General features: G+C 38.6%; 1 protein-coding gene across 1 annotated transcript in view; it reads right to left on the bottom strand.

The window, feature by feature from the left end:
- The window catches only part of NELL2 (neural EGFL like 2), a gene marked incomplete at its 5' end in the record, with an annotated part of 130,812 nt that overhangs the window by 17,254 nt on the left and 99,774 nt on the right, over window positions 1–13,784 (bottom strand). The window lies entirely within an intron of this gene.

Genomic DNA, 13,784 nt, shown 5'->3' with positions numbered 1-13,784 from the left:
CCAATTTACTGTTTACATATTAGCAACTCATTCTGTCACAATACATGATAGGTAAGCTGACATCTGTGTAAGTTGCCCACAGTACAAAGAAAGGAATTGGATCCCAGTTCAAATAAGATGTTAACCCTCTGAGTAGTGCAGGCTGACTGATAAACAGAGATTGTTTCTAGGGGCATATCAAAATGTTACTCACTCTGGTCCTTGCTTATGTTCTTGGTGACACCGATTTTAGGTTAGTAGGGCTTCCCTATCTTGTGGAGTTCCTACTGACTTAAACCAGTGCCTCTGACTCTCAACATAACTGACAGCAGTCTTCTTTCTCACCACCAAAGAGAACATCTGGATTCCAAACACATGCTTAGACCCTGAAGAAGAAATACAACACATTCTCTGCCTCCTGTTAATCCCTTTGGGATGTGTGTTTCTTAAAAGATCAACTTCCACTGACTAAACTTTACAGTAACAACACACCATGGAATGGATTTCTGGATGCACTTGCTAGATCCAAAATCCACCAAAGCGTGTCCTGCAGACACCTGAACCCATGAACTTAGCAGAGATACAGAGAACTTTGTGACATGTTCACTTCCAGTGCCTTCAGTTATGCAGTAAGCAGTATTAAAGAATAGGTCCAAGAGTATAAGTGTTGTTAACAGTTAGGGAATACCGGGAGTATGGAGAAAAACAGGGTTAAAAATGTGTCCTTCCTTATCAGATTCCTCTCATTATCACTGTGTTTTATAGCAGAGGTAGCATACCTACTTGACCTGCAAAACTGACTGAGGGGTGACTATGGAATTGGCATAGAGGGAGACATAACATGTGCAAACTGTCTTCAGAAACACAAAGCTCTAAATCTCCCCACCATGAGTTTGAATAATGAATAGACCCTCAATGTACTGGCCATTCTTGCCAAAGTAGGGATTCAACCTTTCTTTAAAAGGTTGAATCTTTAAAACTAAGAATTAAACCAACAAGTTAAGACTCAAGACTCTTAAAAGTACCTCAGCAGTTGACCTAATATCCTCGAGAAGGCAGATATGAAGTACAGGTGTACCACTGAGACAAATGTAAAATATGTCAAAATTCTGACCATAGACCCTGTTAGCTCCCATTTATGTCATCTGTTATTTTCATAGGAGAAAGTAGTAACTAACTCAGAAAATCAATTGTGAGCTGCAGTAAGGTAACAAACCTCTTTTCTGAGAATACTAATGTGTGCATAAGGATATACTCACTCTAGTCTCTTATGAAATCTATTCAAACACAAACATTAAAAAAACCCAAGGCTTCCTTATCCATCGAAAACACTTTGTTCCACATTTGAAGTTAAGAAAATTATTAAGTACGTAGGGGACATCTATATACAGTATAAGGTATTGCTCAGTCACCCACATTTGGTTTTGAGTTGCATTTTTCTTATAAATGCCAGGGAGTAGGTGGAATGTGCTCTGGGTATTTTATTTACATGCCAAATAACATGACTTAGGAATCTCTTTGGAATAACCATACAACCATATCATGAATATATTTGTTTTTAAAAGCTTTACAGATACTTAATGACATTTCATTAGAAATTTTCTAATCTCTCAGTCTGATTTTCTATCAATAGTCTCTCTAACCAGGCATGCCTGGTGTACATTACCAGGATTTATGATGATGCAAATTACCATACATCACTGCTGGAATACTGCACCAAGCATGTATTTTGCCGTTTTGTGTAGCACAAATTAAGCCGTAAGTCTCTACTGGTTTAAAACACAGGATTTTCAACTCCACTATGAATTCCAGGATAATCATCTAAGTAGCCCTGCTGCAGGACAGAGAAATGAGAAACCTTTACAATCTTCTGCTGTTCAGTGTATCTCTCTCTAAATCAGTATAAACTCTGGCCTTTTTCTTGTGAGCAGCCAGGAGCCAGTGGGACCTCAGAGGTGTTTGAGAGATCAGAGGAAGATCAATGAAAATTATGTTGCTGTAGTGAGAAAAGGTTGGTTTGCAGTCTGTGCCTTATCTACTGCTATTCGCTCACATACCTGCAGATTACTTACGAAAAAGGAAAGGAAAAGAAGAAAGGTCTGCAATCTAGAAGTTCCCTTACCACTGGGGAATGTGCTGCCTGGGAGAAAGCATGCCTGGCAGAACAGAATCTAAGTGACCGTGCTAAGCACTTGGGATCGTCTGGTCAGTACAGAACAACAGCTTGGGGTTGGCCAAAGCTACAGGTCTCAGGCAATCCATGAAGCATGTAAACTCAAGAGTCTGAAAGAGAAGAGCTGTTGTTCAGCCTCAGTATGAATCTTCATACTGGCTACTTAATAATGTGCATTAAGATACTGGATGGCATATATTTCTTCTCTGGGAAAGCAGAATGTATTTATTGCTGATGAGGTGAAGAAAAGCGTTATTTAGGTCAAACTAACAGATATGAATTAAAGAAAGCCTGCGTTCCCCTCTTCAGAACAACTTATTTCTGAATCTGTAAGTCTTATTGCAGTATTGCAGGCACAGGCTGAATGCATTCTGATGAACTCAATGATTATTCAGGAAAAACAAGCCTTGAATGTCACATCAGCATTGGTAAACTGAGAACAAAAGCAGCTTTTTATTTGCAAACTAGCTGACAAACCTACATCACAAGAAATATTACTTAGCATTATATGCTTTTACAGATGCCAATAAACAAAGAAATACATTCTTCTGGTTTTGTTATGGCTGTACGCAAAGTTGAGTGGAGTTATGTAAGAAAGCCTATCATAACAAGCATGGATAGAAGCATGCTGCTGGTCTTTAAGAAGCATCTTATTCTTGACAGATTGTCTTGCCTGAAACCATTGCATTGGAACCACTGCTGCATCAATGCTGAATAACCCATCACTTCTTACATGATTTTGCAGCAAACTAAAGGAAACCAAAACAATTCTCACCACTAAGTTTTTAGGCAAACAACATTTTACAGCATGTGCCAGTGGGTTTCAAAATACAGGTATTGCTTAAGCACAGAATTCTGTGGTACATCTCCCAGCTAATGCTGTTCATTAATTTTAGTAGAGACTTGCTCTGTAACGGGACAAAATACAACTGTTGCAACTCTGTTAAACAAGAAAACACAGCGGCAATGTGTCTTGTGGAGCCAAAGCAATGATTTTATGGAAAAATTTCTTGGATAAAAGGACTTCTATTTTCAAATAGGCATAGCATGGCTCAGGAAGTGCTGCAAAATATCTACAACTGAAATTATCTTGGTATGGGAAAAGCAGCCAGAAATAATTTTTCTCTGTCCTTTGGTGAAGCCTTCTCTGATGAATCATCTTGCAGTTTCTCAGTCAGAGGTGTGAGCTGACAAGAGAAGAAAAACTGATTGAAGTTTTGCTTGGCCAGTGGCTATGGTATATCAGTGGCCTATATGGAACATTAACAGCACTAATGAAGTCCTGTTTGATGCTGCACTAGAAAGGCATAAAAAAATGAAATATTACTCTATAGAAGGAAGTTACTGAAAGACTTTATATTTTCACTTATGAAAAAATTAAACAAATGTTTAAGTACAAGGAAAGGAGGTAATGTGGATTTTTCAATAGCGGGTGATGACATTTTTAAACAAATAGACCAAACACACATTCTGAATATGCAAGTTCCACTCTTTAACAGCTATAAGAATGTGTGGCAAAATGGGGCAAGAATGAAAAAAAAAAAAAAAGAAAAAGAAAAAAAAGAAAGGATCCACATCCAAGAAATAAAATGAGTCACATACGTGTGATGGACCACAGCCAACGGTCTCAGACTGGCCTTGCTCCCATTTATGGCAGAAATCCCACTGACTATCATCACAAAGGTGACATTTTATATTTTTCCTTTTCAAAAAAAAAGAGCACAATCGTACATACCAAATCTGCCACCCCACTGATACGAGCAGCCAGGCCTGGACCAGAAAGCAATACCAAGACAGACACTGGAAGTAACCTTCACCCTAAGCTGGAGAACAGCTGCACCACTGTACTGCAGCACTTCAGCACTGCCTCCTCTGGGTGTGCTTCCATCCTAGGGCATTTGCGTGGCAAGAAGATTTGTGATTTGGGCTCTTGAAACCCTGTGGCTGCAGAACACATAAACACCTGTGAGACTGGTGAGCCCACAAAACACTAGGAACACAGGGACTCTCTCTACCCTATGTAATTCATGGATGTGCTCATGGCAATACTGTACACACCCTCCTGCCACAAAACAGGTGAAACCAGGACAACACAATCACTGATTATTACACACTTATGTTGCACATAATTTGGTTTTCAAATATTCAGGTTTTCTCCTGTGCATTTTTCTTAAACTGATATTATTCATCCTGCTTATTTCCATATTTTGGCACCCATTTTCCAAATGGAAAAAAAAATGTTGGTTTTGCTAACTGAAGCCTCACTAATAAAGTAGACATACAGTCACAGGCATTTTGAAAGTAAGTACTGTATACATCTAGCTCCCCTTGACATGAAAAATCCTCGCTCGTCCAAATCAACTTCTTTATACCTCAGAATCACTCATTTCATGAACTGTGGCAATAGTTTTAGCTATTATACCCCTTGCTCTTGGGGAGACTGAGAAAACTCTGCTCCTTGAAAAGTAAAATAAGATCATTAGCAAATTATCCTCTGGTACAGTAAGAAAAAAGGAAAGCTAGCTGTCTGATGAATATTATTAAGAGAATTTCTGTATAATAAGAGCTTTTGAAGATTGAAAGTGGGATAAAATTGTCAATTTGAAAGATAGCAGTGCTCTTTCATCCAGCAGTAGGACCAAGGTCTCTAATGTGGTCAAGCTGCACTCAACAAAGAACCATGGTGTGGGGAGAGGGGAGGTTTTCCTCCATTTTACATTACTCACTTCAAGACTGAAATATCAATCATCAAATCCTCCTCTCAGAAAAGCCTGTATGCCACTATTATGCACAAAGTTACAGAGACATAGAGTACACCTTACTCCAAAAAGCCCTTTATAAACTGCTTTATCCAGGTCAATACAAGCCAAAGCCCCAGGAGCCCTCTCCTGTCAAGAAGGGAACACCACAGATTGGCAGCTGTGAATACCTGGAATTTAGTTATTTACATCCTGAAAGTTTTTCTGGGACAGTATACTACATGGCACTCAGCTAAGACTGCCCAATTGCAATAATCTGTCCTAGTGCTAATTGTGTCATTATCACCAGATATATTTATAAAGATAATGAGAAGCCAGTAACTTCCATAATGTCCAGTCACTGCTACTGACTTAGTCTAAATTTGAGCTCTCATTTCAAAGGCAACAGCCTTTCCAGCCTAATGCTAACCTCCAGGGCCACCCACATCCCAGCTCCATATACATTATAAATAAAGGGCAAACACTGAAAGAAAAATAATTTCAGAAACAGAAAGAAATGGTTTATGGGACTATGTTTAAAAAGAAAAATCTTCCATGTTTTTTTTCATGGATACATTTGGGTCAGACTCTAATATGGCTTTGCATATGTCAATACATTTTCAAGGATATCATGTCTGGGTTGGATATAAAAGACCATGTCCCAGCTATTCAGACTTATGCTCAGATAACAGAATGCCCAGTAGGATTAAGATGATGTCTGGGTTATCTGATTTTAGTAAATACAGATGCAAGGGGGAAAAGGCCTCCTTCATTAGAACAAAACGGAAGTTCACTGTACTGCTTAAGTATCTGCTGTTAAAACTCAATTTTATGGAGTAGTTTTGAAAAGGGTTCGATATCTCTAGTGCAAGTTCTAGAGTCCCATCTCTTGAATTTAAGAAGAGAAAAGTGTTTGTGTTGGTTTCGTGTGACAGCACATTTCTAATATGATGATGCTTGAGAAGACCCTGCTCTTCAATCAGACCTTTGATTTGAGATCTCTAAAAACAGGTCCAGTGGAGAAATGTAAGAGCCTGAAACTAGTTCAATATGCTGGAGCTATCTTGTTAAAACAAAGTATCAGCTTTTGGGATTTCCATTCCACTGCATTCCCATATACCAGATGCATGTAAGTATCATACAAAGGAAGAAAAAAACCCCAAGAATACGGAAGCTGAAACTGCTGAAATAATCCAGGAAGATACCAGTTATGACAGAAAACCAAAGTTGTTTGGAATGCCTTTTAGACCTGTTCTGTAAAGTCTGATCAGCATCTTTTTTCTCAACACTGCTGCTGATTCCCAAAGGAACTTTCTTCCTTGGTCAATAAAAGTCCTAGAGCCTGGTTTTGTTTACAATCCCTGATTTGTTCAGCCTCCAGTAACTCTTCAAAGATACGATATCACTTTCTGAGTACTAGGACATGCTTTTCCACTGTATGGGTTCTCACATCAAAGTCTCCATTAAACCACAGAATATTCTTGATTTTAACTGTATTCGTGTTCCAACATCTCGTTCAGTTACAAGTTTAAGTCTGACGGGCCAGATTACAGCTGGCCTGCGGGGCAGACCAAAAAGAGTCACCCACAATTTTATCCTAGCATAACACAGTTTCATGAGCAAAAGGACTTAATCTACACAGCATTAGAAACATCAGCTATCTCAGATACAGCCTTCAGAGAAGAGTGAAGATCATGGCCTTTCCTCTCCCCGCTCCCCTGGATAATGAATTAAGCCTATGTTGGAAAAAATGCATTTTGAATGCATTTGGAGTTGCTGTTTCAATCTCCACACCTACTAGATCTAGCAGAAATTCTGGCTGAGTCACTTTAAAACCATAATCCAGCTCAAAGGGCAGGAAACTGGAGCTGGCACTATAAATGTCATGTTAAAAATTGCTTCAACAGGTTGAGTCAGTGCTGCAGAGACGTTCTTCTCTGAAAATTTCAAACTGTCATGTTGCATGAAAAAATAACTGTTGTTAAAACTGGTCTCCTTTTTGTTTTTTTTTTAAATCCTAGCAAGAGCATGATTGCATTTTTTAAAGTACCTTGTCCATGGAAAACTAATTTAGTTCCATTAATGAAAAGGAAGCAAAATGTGATTGAAGATGTAATATGGAATTATACTTCATTAATTCTTCAAGTATGTAATTTTCCAGACTCCTGATCCCCCATTGATTTCTGCACACCCCCATAGGTCCTGCTAAATGCCAGCAAAAAGAAATTCAATCGTGTTGTTATTTCATGTGTGGCAGTGGCGGTGCTCCAAAATTAGATAGAAATGTTCTGAAAGGGATTTTTCCACTGACTGCTTCACCATGCAGCCCTGTTAACAATTCTTTGTTGTCAACGACTGATCAATCACAGACCCCACCAATAACTGACACGATGACAGTCTCTCATTACACACCCAATATCATCAAAGGATGTGGTATTTGTAACAATTGAAGATGATAATTCAAAACACCTAATTAGCCATGATGAACCATGAATACTGTAAAAAAAAGATAATATTTTTTTCAACAAGATTCGGTGAAACTGATTGTGCCAATCTCCATTAGAAAGACTAATTGGGAGGTATTTGGCTTCTATTTCTAGTTGTTGACAAAGATGTGGTTTTGATTTCACTCTGTCCATCATTCTCAGTACAGCACCTCATCTTAACTGTAACACATGCTTCTGTTTCCTTGTTATCCCTATTTTGAAAAAGTAATTCTTTTCTGCAAGATAACAAAAGCACTTTTATACCTTGAAATACACTACCAAACCCATCTTAGATACCTACCAGTGTTTGAAAGTTACAGAGCTCCATTTGCACGTGTCAGAAATAGGATTAACACACTAGCGCTACTCACTAAAGGTGTCAGTTGTTGGGTAAGAGTAGCCAAGTCCTAAACAAGAGAACTAATTTGTCTGAAAAGAGCTAGTTTGGCCAGCTGTTATCTCTTTTCTAACAGGTGGGAAGGAAGGCTTTACTTGCACAATGTATTGACCAAAGATCTTGAGTTTCCTCAAGTGAGGAGTCAAGTCAGTCATAACCATGAGTTACGACTTTTACATGTATCAACCAACAATGCAACCAGCAAATTCTAGCTTAGTTTGGGTTCAGCTTTGCAAAAAGTTCTTAAAGATCAGCTCTGATATGAATTACAGTAAATTTCCAAGTCTTTAGTTCAGAGGCTATTTAAGGAAAACAACAAAAGAACCCACAAAGCAACTCAAACAAAGCTTTGGCTAGGAATTGATTTGACAGCCTGATTTGAACTTGGTCTTCTGCTGTGGTCTTCTACCCTTTCATCAGGGTATCACACATATTATACATGTGCTTAAGTTTAAAATACTCTTACCCACATTTTCTTGCCAGTGGCTTGTTACCATGACTCTCAGTCCATCGACCAGTGACCATTAATTTACACTGCTGCTCCTGAAGTGTAAAGTCATGTAGAGATTTTTACAAAATTGCTGAAGCACAAAAAAGGAAGAAAACCACACTATTCTTTTGCTTGGTCTGTAAACATATCATCGACATATATCTGAAGAGACTGCAGATTTCCTTATGTTGACAGCAAGAGGAAGGGCTCCATAGGGATATGGGGCAATGATTGGCAGTATTATAGATTTTAATTCCACTAATAGTTGAACGGCTCGTAATTCATAAAAGAGCTTACAGTGAGTGATGGAGGTCATCCCTATCTCCCTTATATAACAGAAGGAAATTCTATTATAATGCTGCCCAGATGCACTATTCACATTCTATTTATAGCCCACTGTATTTTAAGAACCTAATTGAAATTTTAGTTTTCATATTTAGTAAAAGAGGTTCTTTCCTGTAGGAAATAATAGCTAAGTAGTGGATGAATTTTGATGTTTATAACAAGTAACAAAAACCCCCTGTCTTCTCAAAGCTCTTTTGTAGCCCTCTCTCTTCCCTGGTTTCTCTCTTTTTTTCTTTTTTTTTTAAGCTGCTACATATAGGATTGTAGTGTTGCAACGAGCTAAAGAAAATATAAAGAGAAAAGGATAAGTACTAGTATGTGGCTCTTCAGCAGAGAAAAAAATCTTTTTGTTATTTAAAATTGACAAGGACACTGAGGGAGGAAAGTAATAATATGCACCCAAGAAACTGTCTCAGGCAAGGAAAATGAAGGGAGAAAAAGACACAGAAGGATGAAGCAGCAAAGTATCTTAAGCTACAAAACACGAAGAATGAGGTAAGTAGGGTTCATGCCTAAATCCAGAATGCTCACCAAACTCAGTATGGGCATTTTTTGCTTGATTTCTGTCAAAGATTTACTTTATGAATAAATATAAGTAAAAAAGTAAAGCAAAGTAAAACATTCCAAGCTTCTAAAGTCACCAGCCCTTGTCTCACTGCTCATTTTTGAGCTTATTTTTCATATATGAGAAAAATTCAGATGATAATGTGGATTAAGGTCACCTCCCTTCCAGACACTGCAGCCAAGCAAAAAGCATCTCATCTTCAGAATCCCAGCTTTCTTTTTGGCTTGCTGCAGATCTCATTTGTTTACTTTCATAGACAACTTTTAAACATTCTTCTGCAATTTAATGAGCTAGCCATTTTAGAATATGCCCTTTTTGAAAGTCAAAGGAAAAGTATTTTCTTAGGTTTTATGAATTGGCTGCACTTCCCACTCAGAAAAAATATGATATAAACCCCATCATGTCTTCTCTCAGCTACTGATGTATTTGAAGAGATGAGCAATGAGAGCAGAAATGAGATGACCTATTCCTTATCTGGACTTTTGCCACTGCCTTCTTATGTAAACCTTGTCACCTGCTAAACTTTTCCCAAGTGTTGAATTCCACACCTGTAAAATGGGGAGAAAGTAATTCTACCAGCTCTCATTTTTTTTGTAATTAAACAACTCTAGGTGAAAAAGTTTAAATAACATCTCTGATTTGGTAAATACCACATGTGATGATGCCAAGACATGATTTTGGAAACGGTAACACACTGAGAAACAGAACTACAGAGGCCAACATGTTTTGGGGAGAGGTGAAAGGAAGAGCATTTTGCTGTAGAGGTGGATGCTCCCTTGCCCTTTCTCCCTCGCCTGCTTTATTTGGTAGCACAGACAGATCATAGAAGTGACAAGGACACTCACTGATAGTAATTTAAGTCTTGCATTATTTGTTTCAAACAGATCTCACCATGCAGAACGTGAGTGTTGCTTTTTGCAAAAATATAATAGTTTCCTGTACAGTTCTTCTGCACTCTAAGGATCTTTAATTTTTATGGATATTTAAAGGACTGGTTGGATGTAACACCATCACATGTAATTCACTTCATGTGATTATACGTGTTCAGAGAAAATATTTGGAGAAAGGGAGGAGCAGGAAGCTATTTTGTACACTGGCACACTGAATTTCAGAATTTCACTTATAGCTTATCTATATTATATATGCCATGTTTGTAACCCATCTGCTGGTTGCATATGTCTATTTTTCTGTAGCCTGAATCAGCACTTGGAGCATTGTTAAAACAGAGCATTCCTTGCAGGAAAGGCTCGTTCTCCAGGGGTTAGTCAAACACATCTCTACTGCAGTTTCTGAGACTGCCAATCATGTTTTCTTTCTCTGGTATGAACTTCCTTGTAATAGTAAATGTGAAGACTTGGATTTTACTGGCACATGGTTAGCTGAAGTTTGCTGAAATTATTAATTACAATCACAATTCAAATGACAGTCATTATTTTTTTGATAGATTTTTATTGGTTTTGTGGAATATGCAGTATTATTTCTCTTCTCGGCAACAGTCCATTCTGAATCTAAAGTTATTCTTGGACTGTAAATATCACATGCCCAAGCTTCCTAAGCTTATTTATGACTACAGTTCTTCAAATCCATTGATTTTTTTCCTGGGAAAAAAACCTTATGCAGATGTTTTTGGAGAAGTTTCAGCAGAAACTCTGTACTAGAGTTTCTTGTTCTCTCTGAAAAGGATCTTCCAAATTCTTTTGGGCTGGGGAACGACAAATAAACATTAACAACTTTATACCCTTTATACAAATGAATGGAGAAATCTCAGACAAGACAAAGGCATCCAGCCAGGGTCAACCCACCACAGATGTGAGGGCAGCCTGAACAACCTGCATTTGTAACCCAGTTCCTACCAGATTATTCCTCAGATTCTACACAGGGTTTCTAGTTCATCACTTTCCCAACTGATTAAGATCCCCATCAAATCTGGGTTGTTCCTCCCACAGAATGTAAAAATTCATGAGCTTTCATCTTGTGTCTGGATGAATTGTCCTCTTCCTTCAACCTTCACCTTTTCGTTTGAGCATATTTGTTTTAGATGGAGTGAGGGACATGCCCTTTGCCACCTAGAATCTCTGGGAGCAAAGATGCTACAGCATCATGCATTCCACACAGTGCTCTCTCTCCCTTGCCTCCAGAGGACTTCAGCATTAAAGGAGAGGCCAGTTAAAAGAGAGGTACAATCAGGAGAGAGTTAAAATCTTCTGTTGGTGTTGCTCTCATCTGTCTGCCTATGTTCATAAGAGCAACTGAAGCCCAATTAAAAAAGTGGAGATTGCAGTATTTGCCTCTTTAGTGCTCAGTGTTCCTTAAGATGTAATATATCAAATGTTTTGCAATGACTTTAGACTTAGGCAAAGTCAACATATTTTTCATTAACTCATTTAAATAGCCTAGAAATATGCATCACACTTGAGATCATTCTGCATGTCCTCTTTTGAAATCAACCTGTCTTGACTTCTTCAAACCATGGTACGCCGATTACTTCCAAAGGTACACACATTAGTAGCAACTTGTTTTATTTTTACAGATGTTGGACTAGGCAGGTATTCAGCTAGAATACTAACTAGTTGTGGGGGAGGCAGATGATTTATGAATAAAGCTATGAACACATTGCATTATAGTTCCTTCAGCTGGACTCTAAGTTAATGGGATTCCTGCTCACCCAAGGCCTGACTTCAGAAATGCATTGAAGAGTGAGACTACAACAACATGGTTCATGGTTCTTGTTTTCCTTAGGGTTGGTCAGAGATACCAAAATGGTCTTGACCATCAGTGGCAGAGACATTTTTGCATCAGTACAAATGGACATTTGTGAGAGACGAAAAACCAGGCCTGCGAGAAACTAAGAAAAACAGCCTGGGAAAGCAAAAGTTGAGGCTGATCGAAGAAATGCCTCAAACACTCACAAGACAAAACTGTGAGTCACAGGGTGCACTCTGGGGGTCGAAGCTGACAACACTGCTTGAATAACACAAGATGCATCTGGAGGAGGGAGTCCTGTCAAGACAGGACAGATCTGCTCTGGGGCACCTGGGAAAATTTCAAGGGCCATCTGTCCAGTTAATGAACTTGGCTTCATTATCAACAAAATGCATATTAAAGTTAACACCCCTCAATATGCTAACGAAGGCTAACATGATCATGCTAATTACATCATCCTATGGAACACCTTACCCCTCCCCGTACATGGGATACATAGGTATGTGGGTTGACCTAGGGGATGGACCCAAGGAAAGTGGGTATAAACCAAGGTGGGGATGAAAGGGTTCTGTATCAATTTATTGAAAAATTATCATAATGACATATTAGTCTTTTTAAGTTGAATTAGCTTTTATGTTTAAAGAAGAAATAGAAGTTGACATTGTAGGATGCTTCCCATAAGTTTGCCCACAATTCTACTATCTGCTTTTCCTACATCAAGACAGCATTTAAACTGAAATAATAGAGAACAAGATGCAGCATCACTAAACATCCTAGTTATATGCATTACCTCAGTAAACTAAGGCTAGCTTAAACAGCACTGGTCTTGCCTCTGAAATCAGTAAGTGAGATGCAAAAGAGCCATCTTTGAGAAGGCCAAGACTGACACAGAATGCTCATTACTCAGCTTCTGCAAGCTGAGTAGTGACTTCACATAGCAAAGCTGCAAGTTATAACGATGTTTCAGCATACTCAGCAAAATCATTACATTATTTTTAGCAGCTGGGTCCTGTCTCTTTCTGCTGAAATGGAAACCACAGAAAATATTAATTAAATGCAGGTGCATGCAGTAATTCAGAAGTGTTCTCATTTCACAGATTCAGCTCCCGAGAATCGAAAGTAGAATTAGATATTTACTGTTAAAAGTTTAAGTTAAACCTGTTTAAACATGATACTGAGAACTCTGTCTCCACCTACATTCGAGCTATGGCTGGAAAGGCCAAACATATGAACCCAACATGTCACACTCAAACTTCCATAGGGCAGGAAGCCAGGAGAATTGACAAGTAAATGGAGAGCACTTGGAAGAACTCAGAGAGAAGAAATGACTGTGGTTCCCCAAGGCTAAGGGAGCTAAGTCCAGGGATGACCTGAGCCTGTCAACTCCAGCATCCATGCCACATCTCAACTGCTTGCAAGCCACAATTTAGCTTCTTTGGGTTTTGTTCTGGGTGATTTCTTTTTTGCTTGCACCAAGGGAAAAGTTTTGAATAGCCTACAAACTTTTGAAGTTACTAATGTTGAAATGCCAGACTCCAGTGATTCTGAAAGGCCTGTCTTTCAGAAGATGATTAATTCCTACTACACACTGGGATCTATTAAAATGTTTTACACTGCAAGTCATGCTCAAGTACTATTTGTTTGTAAAAATTTTATCCAGGCTCTCAATATTTTCTTATTTCTGTGAATTGAAGTCAGCCCTCTAATGTAATTAAAACATCTCCTGCTGAAAGTATCCTCTAAGTCTCAAACTTGGGACCCTCCCCAAAAACGGGAGCCTGAATTCTCAGGACACCAGGATCCAAGCAAGTTAGGTAGGCTGTGAAAACTAATGACCTATGGGAGTCATCCCTTCTTCCTACAGCTATTACTCTGGACAGTCCATAGCTATGTTGCCTTCATGTTTGC

The sequence above is a fragment of the Athene cunicularia genome (assembly GCF_003259725.1).
Source record: "Athene cunicularia isolate RWA chromosome 1 unlocalized genomic scaffold, athCun1 chr1_part2, whole genome shotgun sequence".
Lineage (NCBI taxonomy): Eukaryota > Metazoa > Chordata > Aves > Strigiformes > Strigidae > Athene > Athene cunicularia.
The sequence above is the reverse complement of the archived record's forward strand: the minus strand, read 5'-3'. Positions and strand labels throughout refer to the sequence as shown.